The following is a 15059-nucleotide window of genomic DNA, read 5'->3' on the forward strand; positions in this document are numbered from 1 at the left end:
TAGGTGGCATGGTGGCTCAGTTGTTAGCACTGTTGCCTCACACTAAAAAGGTCACTGGTTTGAGCCCCGGCTGGGTCAGTTGGCATTTCTGTGTGGAGTTTGCATGTTCTCCCTGTGTTCGCATGGGTTTCCTCCAAGTGCGCCTGTTTATATTGCGATCGTGATTTTCCAAAGTTTTACAGAGCTTTGTAAACGTTTATTCTTACCATTTGATGAGTCTCCCCATACAGTTTTATATAGCGCTTGGACCCAGAAGCCACTTCGCGACTTACCAGCGGAATTTCAGCTTCCTTAAAAATATTTAGTAAATTTCCCAATTTTATTTGTACCAATTATTGCTCAGAGCTTAATTTGTACAACTAAAGAAATGTTTTCAATGTATTAAAGTTAGTTTGAGCTCTCTGATTCTAGATTTTTTATATATTGCTATATAGTTATATATTGCCCAAGTATTTGCATGTTCTCCCTGTGTTTGCGTGGGTTTCCTCCGGGTGCTCCTGTTTCCCCCACAGCAAAGACATGCGCTATAATTGAATTGAATTAACTACATTGGCTGTAATGTGCGAGAGTGTATGGGTGTTTCCCAGTAACGCTGCGTGTAAGATATGCTGGAATAGTTGGCGTTTCATTCCAATGCAGCGATCCCTGATAAATAATGGATTAAGCCAAAGGAAAATGAATGAATGAATGGATGAATAGATGAATGGATGAATGAATATGACTGGTTTTGTGGTCACAAATTCAAAGCCAAAGACTTTTGTGCTACAAATGTATACAAATTAGCGCATATCTTACAGTTTTTTACAATTGCTATGACACTTTTATCAATACATTTAACAAGTTTCCTAAACTCTTAACACAGTTAGCACAACATCCGTCTTCGTGGGCTATACAATTAACACATTTCGTGTTGTTTTGACACAAAATGCATTCAGTTAACACAAATTTAGAATGCTTTAACTTCTTTTACACACAAGCACAACCAAGAACAAAACAATGAAATTTTACAGTCAAATTTACAAATGCTTTAACACAGTATGTCAGAACAGATAACACCATGTTCTAAACAGAAATTATATAGGATAAAGTCAAAGTGAACAGCTGTTCTAATTGTGAATTGAAACACAAATATATTCCCTGTATTTTATTCAATTGCCAATGAGAAACATCATAATTCGGTTATATAAATAAATAAATAAATGTGTGTGTGTATATACCGCAATATGCTATTTCGCATTGGCAACAGAAAAAAAATAATAATAATAATAATATATAGAGGTTTTTGAAAGGAACATCAAAAACATCAAAGAACTCTGTCCCCAATACGTCCATGTTTATGATGTATAAGATTATGCAATACAGTCATTACTGTACTATACAAAGTGTTTTGCAGTAAACTACTCTTTAAACCTGGAGTTCATTAGTACATACAGTACATATACAGTACAGCATTTGCATACACTGTGTCTAATTACTTTCAGAGAGTCATGAAGTTAGAGGAAAATCCAGTACCACATGAAATTTTTAATGTTGACAAGGCTGGGGATGTCGCCGTAGGAAAAACATAATAGGCCAAAGGGCCACAGTTACCGTGCCGGGCCACAGAAGATATCAAGTATAATGTGGATGAGAACAAGTGGCAAAAGACCAGGCAGAATAGAAGATTACTTTGTTACTTTATTATAATTGTGGTGCTTTTTCTGTTTGCAGTATGTCCTTCTGCAAAAAAGTCTGTACTGCAGAAATTCTGTGTCTGTATTTATTTATTTTTTTACATAAACTGTAAATTTTATAAAGCAATTTTTTTTCTTCGTTTTGTATAGAATTTTTGCCATAAATGAAAGAAAATGCATGCATTTACTTAACCCAACGAAACAAAACTGTAACGAGACTTCAAATATAAGGGCAGAGCTGACACAGAAACTAATGCAGTTTCTGTAATGTCAGCTGATGATAGTGTTTTTATTGTCAGTATGTTCTGATTGACTGAATGTTTATGTTGGAAGAGAACATGTGTTAGTGTTTTGAACAATAATTTCATTTTGAAACATGATTGCAGTGTTTTGTTAGACATGGTGTAGTGTGTTCGTTTATTATTGTATTTTGAAAAGTAGTTTAGAGGTTTAATTTATAATGTGTGATTTTGAGCATAAAATTAACTGTTTTGCCAATTGTGTATTTTAGGTGTGTTGCTGCGTTAAGAGTTTAGCAAACTTGTTAAATGTATTGAAAAAAGTGTCATAGCCATTGTAAAAAACTGTAATAAACAGCATTTTCAACAACTTGTAATTCTAAAAAAAAATCTGATTTTAAATTCTTAATTAAAACAATTGACTGCGCTCACTCTATTGACCTGCAATGTCGTGCCTATGTAGAGAAGTTGCGTTGATTTCTGTTTCAGTTCTGTGCCACTTGCTTTCATCTAAACAACGGCAGACAATGGAGAAGTAGTGTTTAGGAAACAGGTCATTATTTTTCCAATCTACTTTGGTTGCCTTAGTGGTGCATAAATTACACACAGCAACTTAAAAAAAAACAGCTTTTGTCCCTGACATAACAGAGCTATTCAGGTAAGGCACACATTTGTGGAAAGCGCAGACTGATTCAGAGCGAAGAGGTCACGGTTTAAGTGCAAAACCTTTTAAGTGTTAGATTGCAATCTTCATTAATCCCTGAGTGCTGGAGAGTCTACTAAAGAGTCCGCGGCTTTACCTTAAGGAAAGATTGGGCTTGTGCGTATCTGGCCTTTTCAGTTAATGAGCGCTCCCTTTCTCTCTCTCTAGCTTTAGACATTTGAGAATTATTATGCAGTTACAAAAACACTAAATTTTTAAATAAATAGACTCTTTTTCAAACCCTCCTATAGTTAATCAGTTGAGTAGATATATATTTAAATTCATTCAGCACTTTTAGCTTAGTTTAGCATAAATCATTGAATCAGACCATTAGCATCTCGGTCATTTTTATTTATCTTTTTAAATGGAGTTTTGAGAATTTATCTATATAAATCTTGACTCTTCTGAATATTTACATCCTGCTGTCTTACTCATATCAATCTTAAAAATAGCACCTTTTCATTTTCGGTTGGTCTTTGCAAATCATTTCACTACAAATAGGCCAGCGTTAAAGTCGCCATGAAATTTTAATCTTTACTCTTCTTATTTTATATATGTATATAGTAAGTCTTGTTATAAATGATGTATCTGTGCACTTCATCATTTTCTAAAAAAAAAAAATTGACCTTATAAACTTTTATCAAATACCATAATCTTCCTTCCCCCTTGAAATTACTTTCTTTATTTCTTTTTCACATGGAGTTCCTTTTGGGCAGGCATATCAGTGGGTGTCTTGTTTCTACTTTGAATTTGTTGATTTGTCAATCATCCTTCATTTTGTTTGCAATGCCAGTCTTTCAAATAGCAAATGAATGAAATCATGGAACGCCCAATCAAGTGGATGTTTGCCAAAATTGTGGAAAAAAGGACAATCTTAACTTCCATTTCATGACAAATTTAAATAGGAAAATTATCTTAACTTGTTTTTTTTTAATGAGATGCTAATGGTCTAATCTGACTTAGTTATTTATGCTAAGATAAAAGAGATCCCGCCAGAACCAGCTAAATTGATTCAGAAATGGCTGTCTAACTATAGGTGACTTTTATGAGTGAGATGCTAATGGTCTAATCCAATTCAGTTAATTATGCTAAGCTAAGCTAAAAGAGGTCCTGCTAGACCCAAAAATCAGCTGAATTGATTAAAAAATGGCTGTCTAACTATAGGGGACTTTTTTGAGTGAGATGCTAATGGTCTAATCTGATTCAGTTATTTATGCTAAGCTAAGTTAAAAGAGGTCCTACCAGAACCAGCTAAATTGATTCAGAAATGGCTGTCTAACTATAGGTGAATTTTTTGAACGAGATGCTAATGGTCTAATCTGATTGAGTTATTTATGCTAAGCTAAGCTAAAAAAAATTAAAAAAAGGTCCCGGCAGACCCATAGATCAGCTGAATTGATTTGAAAATGGCTGTCTAACTATAGGGGACTTTTTTGAGTGAGATGCTAATGGTCTAATCTGATTCAGTTATTTATGCTAAGCTAAGTTAAAAGAGGTCCTACCAGAACCAGCTAAATTGATTCAGAAATGGCTGTCTAACTATAGGTGAATTTTTTGAACGAGATGCTAATGGTCTAATCTGATTGAGTTATTTATGCTAAGCTAAGCTAAAAAAATTAAAAAAAGGTCCCGGCAGACCCATAGATCAGCTGAATTGATTTGAAAATGGCTGTCTAACTATAGGGGACTTTTTTGAGCAAGATGCTAATGGTCTAATCCAATTCAGTTAATTATGCTAAGCTAAGCTAAAAGAGGTCTTGCAAGACCCGGAGATCAGCTGAATTTATTTAAAAATATCTTTCTAACTATAGGTAATTTTTAGAGCAAGATACCAATAATCTAATCTGACTCTAACTTTATGCTAAGCTAAGCTAGAAAAAAAAAAGGTCTCGGCAGAGGAGATCAGCTGAACTGATTAAAAAATTCTGATTAGCTATAGCAGACTTTTTTGGGAATGCTAATGGTCTAACCAAATTCAGTTATTTATGCTAAGCTAAAAGAGGTCCTGCTAAACCCAAAAACCAGCTGAATTGATTAAAACACTTTTGTCTAACTATATTGGACTTTTTTTGAGTGAGATCCTAATAGTCTATCCATATTCAGTTATTTATGCTAAGCTAAGCCAAGCTAAAAGAGGTCCTGCCCGACCCAGCCATCAGCTGAATCGATTCAAAATGGCAGCCTAACTATAGGGGAGTGTTCCTTCAAATGTCCTTAGAGACCGTATTTTCATCTTCCACCTATTCAGATTTTAGCCTCCTGTAGGCCTGGGAAATTATCACCAGAGACCCCCTGTGGTGTAATACCCTTTTTTTCAAACCTCCCATGTGTCATTGAGTTAGTGGTCTATCCATAATCACATGCATTATTTGTTATGAGTAGAATCAATGTAGCATGACCTGCTACATCTGTTTCAGAATTGTTTTATCTATATCTGCACATTCATTAAAACATGCATTAAGCATCTTTTAGTGTTTCAGACATTTTTTGTTTTACTTTTCATATTTTGTAGCATATCAACTTTCCTAAATGTTCATCTTCTTAAGTGGGTTACCATACTATTTTTATTGTAGTTCTGATCCTTGAAATCAATTACCATGTCAAAGTTAACAATATAAATATTTACTTCAATGCTTAGAAAAATAGGTCATGTTATTTTTTAGTAAAGGTACAATTTGATTCTATTTTTGCTTTGTCTTATTGATGTTTAACATGTATTGTATACAGAAACTAAGTTTTCTTTAATTGTGTAGGAAGAAACTGTGCCCTATTTCACATTTTATTTTAGTTTATTTTATTTTATTTTATTATTGTATTTTATTTGTGGTAAAGGGACTAAGCCGGGAAAAAAATAATGAATCAATGAATTTTATTGTGGTAATGAACTTGAAAAAGTTACATAATATAAATATAAGATTTAATTAAACAACATTTTAATGCTTCCTTATTTATTTGCTCGTTTATATTTTGCATTGTTGTTTTTAGACAACAATTATTATTATTAATTAATTAATTTGTTTGTTTTGGTTGATTTTTTTATTTAAAACTATAACTAAAACATTCAACAAACTATTATAGAAACATGAACTATTGTAGAAACATTCAAGAAATTATTTTGGAATTTATTATTTTTTTAAGCATAAACAAGCTTTGCCTCCTGTTATTTTTTCTTTATTATTATTATTATTATTATTATTATTATTATTATTATTATTATTATTTGTGCATGTATAATTTATGCACAATGTATGTATGTATGTATGTGTGTGTGTGTGTGCGTGTGTGTGTGTGTGTGTGTGTGTGTGTGTGTGTGTGTGTGTGTGTGTGTGTGTGTGTATGTGTGTGTGTATGTATGTATGTATGTATGTATGTGTGTGTGTGTGTGTGTGTGTGTGTGTGTGTGTGTGTGTGTGTGTGTGTGTGTGTGTGTGTGAATGAACATGAAATAAAAACCTAGATTCAAAAGAAAAGTCCAGGCATTAATGAATTCATGTCTCACTAAACCAACTAAACCTTGACCCCCCACCATAAAGGGAGTTTGTTATCAGTTTCCTCATGCTGTCTCAGTGTCTCTGTGCTAATGAGTTAGCAGGCGACGATGTTTACTCTCATTAAGTCAGAGAGCGTGTGTATGAATCTCTGCAGGAGACAGGTGAAGCAGATGGCCATGGCTGTTGGTGATGGTGATTGGTGAATGAGGGAATCGAAACCCTCCTCCCTGAAAAACCAGCTGGAGCACCAAATAACAGGAGACGACCAGTGAGAGGACAACTGTATGCCGTCTCAATTATTGCACAGGTCATTACAAACTTCACTTAATATACTCAAAGTTTAATGTAGCACTTTAATGTTCAATATCTAATTTAATATCTAAAATATTATCTAAAATAATACCCAGAATAGTTCATATCTAAAATCATTTTCTTTCTTAGAGTTGCTATGAGTTTCTGTCTTGTTTCTAGTCCAAATATAGACTACCTGACAAAAGTCTTGTCGCCTATCCAAGTTTTAGAAACAACAAATAATAACTTGACTTCTAGTTGATCATTTGGCTTATATGAAAGGCAAAGGCCTAAAGATTACACTTATTTTACCAAAATAAAATATGATTTTTAATTATTTAATTATGTAACAAGTATTAAATATGAAGTCATGGTGCAGTGGAAAAAGAATTAATATTGTGTATGACCCTCCTGAGCTTGGATGACTGCATCCATACATCTCTGCAATGACTCAAATAACTTATTAATAAAGTCATCTGGAATGGCAAAGAAGGCGTTCTTGCCGGACTCCCAGAGTTCATCGAGATTCTTTAGATTCATTTTTAATGCCTCCTTCATCTTACTTCAGACATGCTCAATAATGTTCATTTCTGGTGATTGGGCTGGCCAGTCCTGGAGCACTTTGATCTTCTTTGCTTTCAGGAACTTTGATGCGGAGGCTGGAGTAGGAGTGCGATCCTAGCAAAGAATCTGCCCTTTCCAGTGGTTCGCAATGTAACAGGCAGCACAAATGTCTTGATTTTTAGAATTTACACATTATTTTTGAAAGCAAAATCATATTTTTTTCTCGTCTAAAAAAGCGTCTTGATTAAAGAATCTTTAGATATTTGGACTAGAAACAAGGCAAAAAAATAATTTTACCAGTGTACAGTATGTAGCTATTTACATAAAACCGCAGATACTTACTGAACAGGCAGATGATCAGACATGACTAGACTAGATGTTAATTTATCTGTGATCAGGGGTTTCTAATTTGTGAGCCCAAATGTCATGTGGTGCCATCATGCTAAGCTACAGGATGGTCTTTCTGCTACCCTGAGGTGAAGTGTCTTTCTCAAGGGCACAATGGCGATAGTTCAGGATCTCAGGGTTTAGACTTTGGGAACCAGTCCAGACTGATTACTCTCAAACTGTAGTCCATGAAGACCTCAGACCTCAAATGAAAAATAACAACCAGATTTTTATAACAGCCACAGCGGTCATTCTGACTGTTCTTACTAGATTTTACTGAATGTAATTTTTTGTCATGTCATATTCATTTTCAAGCATCTGCTGAAAGTTTTGAATCTTTTTTTATATATATATTTTTTAATTTTTGCAATATATAATTGTGTAAGAGCTTCTAGACTGCCTCTGACTCACAGTGTGAGTTTGGCAAGTGGGAGAGTATTTTTTAAGGCTAAATACCAACAAATCTGTATTAAAGCTGAATATTTCAATATAAAAGCATGTTGTGCGTTTTGTAAATGATGCCTTTTTTGTATTTTCGGTTTGCATTGCCTCAGTAATGTATAAATTCTTTGGTCCCACTTTATATTAAGTGTCCTTAACTACTTTGTACTTACATCAAAAAAATAAATACAATGTAATTACTGTGTTTATAATGTATTTGAGAACACTTGTGGTGCTTTTGAGTTGGGATAGAGGTTGGGTTATGGACAGGTTTGGTGGCATGGGTAGGTTTAAGGGTGGGTCAAGGTGTAAGGGATTTTCAACAGTGTATTTACAAATGTAATTACAAAAGTTAATTACAGATGTAGTTACATACATGTATTTAATCAAGCATAAGTATACAGTAAATACATGTATTTACACAATAAGTACATTGTAACAAACTTTTAATTCCTATGTAAGTGCATATTAGTTAAGGCCACTTAATATAAAGTGGGACCAATTCTTTTCTGTCACTCATTTAAAAGATAATGCAATTATTTAAACAATTTCTACAATTCTATCATTTTTAAGCCAATTTGTAAAGTTAAAGGATTTGTTCACCCAAAAATAAACATTTCTGTTAATTACTCACCCTCATATTGTTCCAATCTATAGAGGGCCTTGCTCATCCTAAAACACACATTAAGATATTTTAGGTGTAAAGAGCTTCCTCATCCTCCATAGACATGAATGGTTGTGAGATGTTCAAAGTCCTGAAAGAATACCAAAATCATTGTCAAAACATTCAAAGTGACTTCAGTAGTTGAACTGTAATCATACAAAGCTCCAACACTTAACCAAAAAAAACCAAAACAGTAAAAATTACTTTGTTTACCTGCAATTCCATGTCAAATCAGGATGAGTGTTTACTACAGTCAATACGGAATAGACTAATGAAGGGGCTTTTGGATGTCATCTAAAATATCTTAATTTGTGATCTAAATATGAACAAAAGGGGTCTCAGGGTATTGGAATGACGTGAAGTTGAGTAATTAATAGCATAATTTAAATTTTTAGGTGAACTAACCCCCTTGAAAAGTTGAAAAAGACACATGACATTCTCGTGTTCAGTATGACAGTGAAAACAGTAGACAGACATATGGAATAATCTGGTGTAAGCAGTCTGTTAAAACCCTAAAAAAAAAGTTAAGGGTCATGAAAACTATATTTTCAAAGACAGAAGTGTTTGCTTTGCACATGGTAAAGTAGAAGACACTGTTCGCATTCAATAATTCAAATGTTAATGGAAAAAGCAGTTTGATTTTGAGTTTTTAAATGACAAGAACTATCAACGTCATATGTGGTGACAAGACAAATATGTGACTAGCAATTTGATGATTCATTGTCTTATAAATCATAAAAAACTACGATGAGAAACACAGTTTAATTATTTACAGCATCATGCATGGATTTCACTTGACAGAAACTTCACACTGTGACATTGCATACAATACATGACAGAAAAGCATTACAAGTGTGCATACAATGAGTCTGAGTCTAGTGGTGAATGAATTTTTCAAAATATTTTCCAAACCTGCTTTTGCAGCATTTTTTTTAAACTGGTGAGAATTAAGGAGAGTTCACTCAGAACTGATAATTCTGTCATTTACTCACACTTCACTTGTCACAAAACACTACACACAGTGCTCTAACTAAAGCACAACAATCGAACAGGAACTGACTTGCTTTACTTTTCCAAACACAACCAATCAAACTGCTTTACTTATCCACCAGATCACACACACACACACTCCTCACTTGTGCAAACATTTATTCTTAACTGATCACTTTCCAATTACTGCTTTACTCTAGTGTAGGGCAAAGGTGAAGGGACACCGGGCTGTTCTGGTCCAAAAATAAAAACTGGTTTGCGACCCATTCACAATTTGTAGATTTGTACCTACCTCATATTCACCATTTCTAAATCCTAAATTCCTCTAAAAAAAGAATAGAGTATTTTTTCTGAGCCTAGTACTGTAAAGTGTATGATGGCCAACCCGCATGACACTTCTTCAGACAATGGATGTCAAAGTATGTTTATAATTTTTATGTTATATACACCAATAATGTTTGGCCTAATGCATCATTTCTGTTTCTTCATGTTATTGGTGCTAACAATGTACATGTTCCCCCTCTCAGCAAATTACTGTCACTATAGAACATTTTATTGAACTGTAGATACACGCCTTTGAAAAAACAAAGAGCTTTAGATTTAGAACAACCGTGTTAACATAGTTTATCCAAACATGCTGTGTTCTATTTTGAAGAAGGCATTTTGTGTGTGCAATTTAGGGAATTGTGTATAGAGTTTTGAAAAAAGATGACGCTGTTTTGAAAACATGTGTGAGCAGTTGGTAAAAAACTGTAAAAGCTAAATATTTTAAACCGGTAACCATTGACTTCCATAACATGTGTTTTTTCTACTATGGAAGCCAGTGGCCAGTTTCTAACATTCGTTCATTTTCCTGTGGCTTAGTCCCTGTATTCATCAGTGATCACCACAGCGGAATAAACTACTAACTTGTCCAGCATATGTTTTACACAGAGGATGCTCTTCCAGCTGCAACCCTGTACTGGGAAACACCCATACACTCTCACATTCACACACATACACAACGGCCAATTTAGTTTATGAAATTCACCCATACCTCATGCCTTTGGACTGTGGGGGAAACTGGAGCACCACAAACACGTGGAGAACATGCAAACTCCACACACCAATTTCTAACATTCTTGAAAATACCTTCTTTTGTGTTCTACAGAAGAGAGAAAGTCATAAAGATTTGAAACCACTGCAGATAAAATGGTTATTAAATTTTAATTTTGGAGTGACCTTCAATCATCTTTGAAACACAGAAATCCTGCAATTTGTTCCAGCTGTTGGTGAACCCTCAATAATACATTGAGTGAACGGCTCCTTCATAAGGCTCCAGTTGAAGTACAGTGCTGTAGTACAATGTTTACGCCATAATAAATCTTCCCTGTGAGACTGTACTCCATTAGATCCACATCAGTCTCTTACAAAAGAGCTTGCCACTCTCTTGAGAAAACTAATCTAATTTTCGGATCAAAATATATTTAATCTATGAGTGAGTCTGGTATGAAGGAAGTCATTAGTCTCCTGTTCCCCATTTTTCAAACACATATCCGATGTACAAAATCTAATGCATTTCAAATAGATTTCCTAATTGATGCTGGAAGCTTTAGACATAATCAGGATCGGTTTTCTACAGTAATTTACTGTCACTCGAGCCTTTTATCATTCAGATGTGTCTTCATCACATAAAAATGTAATTCTCGTAGACAATCCAAGCAACTGACAGTACCTGATCCGTCCCTTTCATAGCTCATTTTTGCATGAGATTTATTAGCGCAAATTAAGGCAATCATCATTTGATTCCCGGTCTGCACGCCATATTTTCCCCCCATGTCCTCAGACGTCACCCTCCCACTTTTAATCCTCCGAAACACTGTGAAGTTAATTCAATTTGTATAATCAGGGTGATAAAAAACGTAGACGGAATAGGCTGAACTCTTGAACTTGCTCTTTTCATAGCGGACACAGGCGCATTAAATTCCAAAGAAACTTTGCCACATCAGCACAAAACTCCAGGGACACTTGTGCTCAACATATTGGGGAAAAGGCAAGAGTGAAGACTAAGATTTACACTGACTATGTTCCCACACTAAAAGCTGAATCTATCGAAGCCACTAACTTGAAATTTTTCAGAACCGTGATGGTATTGCAGCTGACTTAATTCTAGAGTATTTTTCCAGTACAATCCAGAAGGTTGGTGAAATTAACTCATCTTATCAAAGTATTGTCAATCGGCATGCAGTCTCAGCCTAAGACATCACCTGTAGCTAAACATCTGATACACTCAACCTTGGCTCATACTGAAAACATACCGCTACATGTGTTTCTGGAGGTCGTGTTAGACTATAGCTGCGTCCCAAATCGCATACTTATGCAATATTCTACGCCATTTTGAAGTATAAAAAGTTTAAGTAGTGCGTTCACACTGAAAATTCTAAAAATAATAAGTGCACTTTAATTACCCGGATGATGCACTCATTCAGCCGGTAAAATGAAGTGTGGAATGATGGACACTTCACGCACTCAACGACCGCAGGTTTGCCTACGTAGCGGAAGGGGCGGAGCTATCAGGCGAACATGTTGGATAACTTAATTTATTTTGGATGGTGAAAGCAAAATTCTCCTACGAAAGTGATTATAGCGCCTCCCGATGGTGAATGCGATAATACTCACGGCAGGTATTATTTGATAATTCGGTTGTTTATTTCACTGATTTGGCAACCGTCAAACGTCATCAGGGAAACGGTTTGAATTTCCGCTTAGTAAAAAAAACATAAGTGTGCCATTTGGGACGACACTACATACATGTTCTATCCTGTTGAGTGTGTAAGTGCATAAGTACATAGTGCATGAGAGCATAGTGTATAGTGTGCCATTTGGGACGCAGCTTTTGTCATTGTCCTTCATTTTGACAGAGAGGGTTGTAAAAATTCTGTCATAACCTATTATTGACCGTCAATTAATTTGCATATTTTCTAATCGTTTTTTTCATTCATGTTTTAATACTGAACTTGCACGACGAGCATATAGACTAAATTATTCATTTATTTATTTGACAAATGAACAAAAGCTCATATCTGCCTTACCTCACATCTTCCTCCTGCGTCGACCTGAACTGGGTGCTTGCCTGTGCGTAAACAAACGCATCAAGAGAAACTGATGCAGAGGCAATTGTCACTAAAGTCTTTATCTTTGCCTCGAAAAGTGGGCTTCTTTTGACAGTTTTAAATTTGTTCTGGAAGTTGAAGCCGCGTTCTGCTGCCACACTGGAGAGTCCTTGCCAGAAGCGGCCCAGGACTCCGCAGACAGACTCGGGCCAGATATGGTTAACAGGAATTGGGCCAGTGCTTTACAGCCGTATCACAAATGTATGTGCAGGAGCGAGCTGCGGGCCATACTCGGCCCGGATAACACTCGCCGATGCCGAGTTGGAGCCGGAGGCGCCGAAGGGCAGCCAAGCTCGGGCCGATTACTACCTGCTATCTGGGTAGCGCCACTTTAACCAGCGTTATGTAGTTAGGAAATATTTCTCCTAAGGAAGTGATCAGAAGTTTGCTGGATTTTCTGAAAGTGAGATTTCACAGTCTTGTGGGTCTTGCAAGCACTCGTTTCACCGGGAAAAAATACTGCAGCACGCGCTCCTTCAGCACCAGGGGCGCGGCTTCACTCCTCTGCATTTGGTAGTGCATGGTGCTCACAACGCACTCCAAACCACCTGACCTCCTTGTTGCCGCTTGGTTGGCCCGTAACAACAGCTGTCGGCGACTGAGGATATTTGTCTGTTTGTTCTTCATCGTCCACTGCATCACTTCCTCTTTTTTTCTCCTTTATTATTAATTTCACAACTATTTGGCCGTTTAAAGAAACTTCTCACACTCAGCTGCTGTGAAATATTTTGCAACTGTGTGCAGCGGTGACAAAGAGGAGACAAAAAAGGGCAATCGCCATCAGCTGGACAGGAGTGGAATTACAATTAGCTTCAAATTACAATGACAATTACAAAATGACGGATCAACTTCAGATTTTTTCCGTCACTGCTGAAAAAAATCTGTCAATGACGGAAAATATTCGGTTAATGTGACCTCTGAGATATATATATATATATATATATATATATATATATATATATATATATATATATATATATATATATATATATACATACATATATATATATATATATATATATATATATATATATATATATATATATATATATATATATATATATATATATATAGTTTCCATACTGTAATGGTAACATCATTAGCAAAACATTCTTGGATCATATTTGTGATTGCTGAAAATACACCAACCGTATATTTCAAAGTACACTGTGTACACACTTCCCATAGTCTGGACAAGATCCACCGAAAATAAACACACATCTGTTGGCATTGAGGGTAACAGGCTGGTTGACTGAGTGTATCATAGTGGTTTATTGAGCCAGACCTCCCACCCAGCTTGAGAGCGATGGAAAGCAATTTCACCTCTCTCTCATTCTCATTCTCAGGTGATGCATTTGTTGTGGAGTGATTATGTTCACTCTGAGGTGGCGTCCATTTTCCCAGCAAACTGTAATCAATAGAGATGACTGGTTTCTCGCAGTCAGGGATGCTTCAGCCTGACTCTCATCAGGCCTTTACTGGAGACTTGTGATCTTCATAATTTATGGGAACAGAGGTGTCGTCGTCTTGTTAGAAGCGAGAAGCAGGCCCTGTTGAAATATGTGAACGTTGATTACATTTGCTGCTCTGATATTGAAAGGAAATTTGTGAAATTCTGTAGTAATATGTTAAATGGAGCTGAAAAGCTAGCTGAAAGAATAATCAGATCAGCCAAAATAGTCAGTAAATGAACACGCGTGAATTTTATGAATGGCAGGCATTAGAAATACGTGAATCTATTCGGTTGAACTCCCTGGGAGCAGATTCCTTGTGGGCCTGGTGATGAGCGGAGGAAATGAGAATACGTGTGAATTTCAGTTAGGGGTGTTTGTGCATGTGTTTGGTAAATTCTAAACATTGCAACATAAAATAAACATGTTGTCTCAATTTTTAATAATCAGAATATGTTAAAGGGAGGAAGAACAGAAAAGCAGAGCAGTGAAATTATGCTGCTTGAAAAATCTTTATTTACCACACTTTTTTTCTGAATTGATTTGATCAAATAAACTCTGCATGAAACAGAAATTGTGATCATCTTTTTCTTCTCCGTTTTGATAGACACTCATTGGCCAATTTATTAGGCACACTATGCTTTTTTAAACGATAGCATTGCACTAACTGGAGATTTGGTTGCTGCACAATCAAAAATTCCCATTTCATGGAGACGGAAATGCTATTTGGAATATTTCCACTTCGGGGATTTCATCAGAATCCAATCATCAGAAAAAGTATAAAAATGGGCCAATGAAATGCCAATGAGTTGGCGGCGTCAGCGTGCACAGCTGACGTCAATGAAAATTAGACTTGCTATAAAGGCGCAGCTTATGCCACGCTAGACATCCTTTGAACGAGGGTTACTTTAGTAAACGTTCCATTCCCCATCGGAAGGGAAACTTCAATGGTACAGTATGTGGAAAACTTCTACTATGGGAAAATCTATGGAAAACGCCACAATGAAAGAACC

The 15059-nt window shown here is 35.7% G+C and overlaps 2 long non-coding RNA genes across 2 annotated transcripts in view; one reads left to right on the forward strand and one right to left on the reverse strand.

Moving 5' to 3' along the window:
• LOC141385544 (uncharacterized) overlaps window positions 1-8905 on the reverse strand; it is a 38449-nt gene extending 29544 nt beyond the window's left edge. Inside the window, exons 1-2 of the long non-coding RNA XR_015476492.1 lie at window positions 8667-8905; window positions 8424-8544 (exon numbers count right to left, since the gene is read on the reverse strand). This is a non-coding gene — a long non-coding RNA (uncharacterized LOC141385544). The remainder of the gene's footprint in view (window positions 1-8423; window positions 8545-8666) is intronic.
• LOC147846759 (uncharacterized) overlaps window positions 1-15059 on the forward strand; it is a 1232122-nt gene that overhangs the window by 648593 nt on the left and 568470 nt on the right. The window lies entirely within an intron of this gene.

The sequence above is a fragment of the Danio rerio genome, chromosome 1 (genome assembly GCF_052040795.2).
Source record: "Danio rerio strain M-AB ecotype USA chromosome 1, GRCz13ab, whole genome shotgun sequence".
Lineage (NCBI taxonomy): Eukaryota > Metazoa > Chordata > Actinopteri > Cypriniformes > Danionidae > Danio > Danio rerio.